This window comes from Euphorbia lathyris, chromosome 2, assembly GCF_963576675.1.
Source record: "Euphorbia lathyris chromosome 2, ddEupLath1.1, whole genome shotgun sequence".
Taxonomy (NCBI): Eukaryota; Viridiplantae; Streptophyta; class Magnoliopsida; order Malpighiales; family Euphorbiaceae; genus Euphorbia; species Euphorbia lathyris.
In genome coordinates this window covers 73360724-73367317 of record NC_088911.1, presented here as the reverse complement: position 1 = coordinate 73367317, position 6594 = coordinate 73360724, and the positions used below count along the sequence as shown (strand labels likewise).

General features: G+C 35.1%; 1 non-coding gene across 1 annotated transcript; it reads right to left on the bottom strand.

The window, feature by feature from the left end:
• Nucleotides 1-2250: 2250 nt before the first annotated feature.
• Nucleotides 2251-2357, bottom strand: LOC136221152 (small nucleolar RNA R71). Its single transcript, XR_010684938.1, has one exon. It is a non-coding gene; the product is annotated as a small nucleolar RNA R71 (small nucleolar RNA).
• Between the last annotated feature and the right edge of the window lie 4237 nt (nt 2358-6594).

Here is a 6594-nt window from a genome sequence, read left to right as displayed (position 1 = left end):
AAATATACCTAAAATATCATTAATATTTATATCATTTTTATTACAAATTCGTGTTATTTATATCTGTTTAGATTACTTTTACTCTCGAATATCTTTCTTTCTTGCAAGGTACCTAAATATTTGGTAAAATCCAAATAGGAACGAAAAAGGATCTAAAACAGAAGAAAAACCCTACAAAAGGAGTCAAAGACGACGTAAATCGAAAGCACCAAGTCGAGGACACGAACGAAAGCAAAGAAACGGAAAACTCACCAAGCCGCGACCGCGAATCCACCACCCGCGACCGCGACACGCGTGGTTTAGCCATTTCTCCCCTTCGTCCAACGTTCAACTTAATGCTACGTCATTCACGGCCGAGGATTCCTATCCTCGGTAAGTGCAGAAAATTTACCAAATGCATTTAACACATGCTGAAATCCAAGAAACGCGTTCGTTCAAGTGGATAAAGACGTCCTTTCACAACGGACACGACTCTTAACCAACGGATACATCACTTCAAACACAACCCTTCAACATCTATAAATAAAGAGTTGATGTTGAGAAAAAATGCAATGAAATGTTATAATATAGATATAGAATCAGAGCGTAGAACTTATGTCTAAGTTCTAAGTAAAACATTTCGAGAGTTAGAAATTAGATTCTGTACAAAACAAGATGAGGTACACATATTGTTTATAGTTTAATTACAACTCAGTAGCGTTTAGACATTGTTCCAGTTTTAGTTTGCATCATGGTAGTGGCCGACCGAATCCCTATTACGAAGTTACAGCGAGAAGATTGAGTAGAGTGTTCGCCCCTGAGCCTGACAACCTCTTAGGAAACCCAAGGAAAGGAACCGATCAAGCCGTTCACTTGCACGCCCTCGAAGAACTCGATGCTCCTTGTTCTCTGTAAACTTGTATCAATTTATATTTCATCTAATAAAGTCTGTTCTATTCGACAAATCGTTATGCAGCACTTATGGTAACCAATCCAATATAAGTGAGGCTGGTGTTTTCATTAATACGCAGTTGAACTCAAAATCATTACAAGGAAACTTTGTTGAACACTTAGGCAAATTATCATCTCGAAAGAGTTTTAATTTGAGTAAGGGCAACTATCCCGAAAGGGTTTTGTCGCGTTCAAAGCCAATTAATTAGAGGTTCCGTCATTTATTTCATCATCATAATTGATATAAAGTTTAAGTTGTTTTCTTTGCTTAATGCAAATGAATAAATTCATTCGTTTTTCTAAAAAGTTCTAAATGTTCCTGTTTTGTAAAATTCACCCTTAAAATCAAAAGATCTTTCTAACAATCGATATATTCTAAATATAAAATCTTATTCCAGCATTTTCAAGTATTCAAAGTTCACAAACTCAATTAAACAATTTCCTAAATTCAATTAGACAAATTTCACTTTTCATTTACATTCAATAGTAAATTTAACAAGTTCGAAATTAACAGATTCAAAAATAAGTTTTTTCGTTAAAAAACGTATCCCTGTGGGATCGATATTTTTATTACTACAAGCGAAACCGTGCACTTGCGGAAATCGCTCAACAAGTTTTTGGCGCCGTTGCCGGGGATACGCCAAAATTTTTGACAAAATTTTTATTTTTCGTATTTTATTTTCGAATCTAGGTTTACACATTATTTTTATACAATTTTTATATTTTATTTATTTTCAGTTATATAACATATTTGTTTTAATTTTGTTTTGAAGGTAGTTTGGCTCGTGTAACAATTTCAAGTTCATGCGCAGTTCGCGAAGTTCGGGCACACCACCAGACCCTCTTGATCCAGAAATTGAAAGAACACTTAAGAAAAACAAGAAAAACAACAAAAACAAAGACAAAACACCCTTAAAAACCAAAGTAGTCCAGCCAGAAAATATGGCCGATCCACCGACACTTATGGATTATGCTAGGCCAGAAATGGCCGGTGTAACTAATAGTGTAGTTAGACCCCGTATAAACGCAAATCAATTTGAAATTAAGCCTGCTTTGCTTAATATGTTGCAAAACAACGTAACGTTTTATGGACTACCTAACAAAAACCCTAATGCACATTTGACAAATTTCTTAGAAATTTGTGATACTTTTAAAATTACTGATGTAACAGCCGAAGCAATCAAACTTCGCCTCTTTCCTTTCACTTTAAAGGATAAGGCAAAAATTTGGTTAACTTCTATGCCTGCTGCAACATTTGAAACTTGGGACCAATTAGCCCAAGCGTTTTTATCAAAATATTTTCCTTTAGCAAAAACTGCAAGAGTCATCAAAGAGTTGACATCTTTTACCCAAAATAATAATGAAACTCTTTATGAAGCTTGGGAACGTTTTAAAGAACTTCAACGTTTATGCCCACACCACCAACTGCCAGATGCACTTTTAATGCAGACATTCTATAATGGATTAAATCCTACGACTAGAGGTTCATTAGATGCTATGTCTAGAGGGTTATTTATGAAGAAGACGTCCGCCCAAGCAAGAGAACTTTTGGAGGAAATGGCAATCAACAGCAGTATGTGGCCCGCAGAGCGTGGACATATACCAACGGCGAAACCATCATCCTCAGGTACATCATCGGTTAACGGTATAATGAATCTTGATCCAGTAGCAATGTTACAAGCCCAATTTTCTGCCTTATCGCACAAAATTGATAAATTTATGGCACCATGCGATCCTAATGATCCAATCTAGAGACACATTGATTACGAAGGTATGAATGAGTTAGAACAGGTAAACTTTGTCCAAGGACAAAACCAAACTACTAATCCTTATTCTAATACTTCTAATCCTGGATGGAGAAATCATCCTAACATTAATTGGAAAGATGGTAATAATAATAATAATGCAAATGCTAATCAATATCGTATAAATAATTATCAAAATCAAACAAGAGATACGATTAGCACTTTATCTTCAAAAATCGACAAATTTATAGATGCTATGAATGGAAAGGTAAGTAATCAAGACGATGGTTTTAAACGGATCGAAAGTAAATTCGATCAGCTTATCAAAAACCAATCATCTAGCATCTATAATTTGGAGGTTCAAATTGGACAGCTTGCTAAATCAATTCCATCCCGCAAAGAGGGAAGTCTTCCCAGCCAAACGGAAGAAAATCCGAAAGAGCATGTTAAGGCTATCACTCTTCGTTCAGGGAAAAACTACTTAGGTCCGGAAATGCCCGGAAATTCAACTTTACCTGGAAATGATTTACCAAAATCTAAAGAAGATACTTTAAAACAAAAAGATACAAAAATTGACTCTAATCCGAAACCTTTTGTACCAAAACCACCTTTTCCACACAAGGTCCGAAATAAGGACCATGATAAACAACTTTTATCATTTTTAGACAAACTTAAAAATTTGCATATAAATTTAACATTCATGGATGCAATTACGCAAATTCCTAACTATGGAAAATTCTTGAAAGATTTAATTTCAAAAAAGATTAGTTGGGAAGGAATTTCATCCTTTTCTCTTTCTGAAGATTGTAGTTCGATAGTATCAAGCAAATTACCTACTAAACTCAAAGATCCCGGATGCTTTACCATTCCGTGTACATTGGGAAATATGGAATTCCCAAGTTGTCTTTGCGATTTAGGAGCTAGTATAAACTTGATGTCATTGTCTATTTTTGAAAAATTAGGTTTAGAAGAAGACATCAAGCGTACCAATATGGTTTTGCAATTAGCGGATCAATCCACTAAAAGACCATATGGTATAATTGAGGACGTCTTAGTGAAAGTTGACAAATTTATTTTTCCTACTGATTTTGTCATCTTAGATTTTGCTTATGATGCTAATTGTCCGCTAATCTTTGGTAGACCGTTCATGAACACGGGACGTGCTCTAGTTGATGTGTCGGAAGGAAAAGTAGTTTTAAGAATAGGTGACGATAAGATCGAGTTCGATATGAATCAAGCGATGAAATATCCTATGGAGGATTTCGCTTGTATGAAACTTGATTTAATTGAAGAATGTGTTAATGACATTGTTCAAAGAGAAGAAATAATAGAACCTATAATGGGTGAAGAATTAGAAGATAAGGACCCAGAGCCTTTGATTCGAGAAGATGGACCAGTTCCGCCTTCAGTAATAGTTCCACCTAAATTAGAACTTAAAGAATTACCAAACCATCTGAGATACACTTTCCTAGGCGGAAGTGATACTCTACCTATAATCATCTCTAACAAATTAACATAAAATCAAGAAGAAAAATTGAAAGAAGTTGTTAGAAATAGAATAGGAAGTATGGGATGGCAAATTTCAGATTTAAAAGGAATTAATCCTAGTATTGTAATGCATAGGATTCACTTAGAAGAAGATAAGCCACCTAAAGCGGATAGACAAAGACGTTTAAATCCGAATATGAAAGAAGTAGTAAAAAATGAGATTACTAAACTTTTAGACAATGGAATCATTTATCCTATTTCGGATAGTGAATGGGTTAGTCCAATCCATTGTGTACCCAAAAAGGGAGGCATAACTGTAGTAAGGAATGATGAAGGTGAATTAATACCTACGCGAAACACCACCGGTTGGAGGGTTTGTATAGATTATAGGAACCTAAATAAGGCAACTAGGAAAGATCATTTTCCTTTACCTTTCATCGATCAAATGATCGAAAGGATAGCCGGTCATGCATTTTATTGTTTTCTTGATGGCTATTCCGGATTCTTTCAAATATATATTTACCCGGATGACCAAGATTAAACAACCTTCACATGTCCTTATGGAACATTTGCATATAGAAGAATGCCTTTTGGTCTATGTAATGCACCAGCAACTTTTCAACGTTGTATGACTGCAATTTTTAATGATTTCATCGAAGATATCATGGAAGTATTTATGGATGATTTTTCAGTTTATGGAGATTCTTTTGATGCATGTTTAAAAAACTTAGATAAAGTTCTTTCTAGATGCGAAGAAACGAATTTAGTATTAAATTGGAAAAAATGTCATTTCATGGTTGACGAAGGAATTGTTTTAGGTCATAAAATATCTGAAAAAGGATTAGAAGTGGATAGAGCAAAAACTTCAGTAATAGAAAAATTACCCCCACCAACAATTGTCAAGGGAGTAAGATCATTTCTAGGACATGCAGGTTTTTACAGACGATTTATAAAAAACTTTTCTGTGATTTCCAAACCACTTACTAATTTGCTTATGAAGGATTCAACCTTCGATTTTAATGAAGATTGTATTAAAGCTTTCGAAACATTGAAAACAGCTTTAGTCAGTGCACCCATAATTGCTAAACCCGATTGGGATTTGCCTTTTGAAATCATGTGTGATGCAAGTGACCTAGCTGTAGAATGTGTTTCAGGTCAAAGAAAGGATAAAAGATTACATGTTATTTATTACGCAAGTCACACATTGTCAGGTGCACATTTAAATTACACAACAACAGAAAAAGAGATGTTAGCCGTAGTATTTGCATGTGATAAGTTTAGGTCATACTTGTTAGGATCTAAAGTTATTATCTATACAGATCACGTAGCTTTACGTTATCTGTTTGCTAAGAAAGATGCAAAACCGTGTCTGATTAGATGGGTTTTGTTGTTACAAGAATTTGATATAGAAATTAAAGACAAAAAGGGAGTAGAAAACCTTGTTGCCGATCATCTATCAAGACTAGAAGATGAAAACGGTCCTATAGGTGAAACTGTCGGTATACGAGATGATTTCCCCGATGAACATCTCTATCAGGTAGAAAGTATCATGTCACCATGGTATGCAGATTTTGCTAATTATCTTGCAACCGATATCGTTCCGGAAGGATTATCTTCCCAACAAAGGAAGAAATTTTTCTTCGATATTAAACAATATTTTTGGGAAGATCCTTTTCTATTTAAATCATGTGGTGACGGGATAATTAGGAGATGCGTCGGAGAAAATGAAAATGAATCTATAATAACGGAATGTCATTCCAGCTCATATGGAGGACATAATGGAGTTAATAAAACGGTAGCTAAAATATTGGAATGTGGTTTCTTTTGGCCTACGATGTTTAAGGACGTTGGTTCATTTATTACTCGTTGTGATAAATGCCAAAGAACGGGAAATTTAGGAAGAAAAGATGAGATGCCCCTCAAAAACGTGTTGGAAGTTGAAATCTTCGACATGTGGGGAATTGATTTCATGGGACCTTTTCCGCCTTCCAACGGTAAAACTTACATATTAGTAGCCGTTGATTATGTTTCGAAGTGGGTTGAAGCAATTGCAACCCCTACGAATGATTCTAAAGTAGTTGTTAATTTTCTTGACGATATATTTTGTAGATTTGGTTGTCCTAGATTCGTTGTCAGTGATGGCGGTACCCATTTCATAAATCAGAATTTTGATATGCTTATGAAAAAATATGGAGTACGCCACCGCGTGTCGACGCCATACCATCCTCAGTCGAATGGTCAGGCGGAGATCTCAAATAGAGAACTCAAATGGATTCTAGAGAAAACTGTTTCGTCATCAAGAAAAGATTAGTCACAAAAACTCAATAATGCGCTATGGGCATACCGTACTGCATTTAAATCACCAATAGGAATGACTCCATATCGTTTAGTGTATGGAAAAGCATGTCATTTACCAGTAGAATTAGAACAT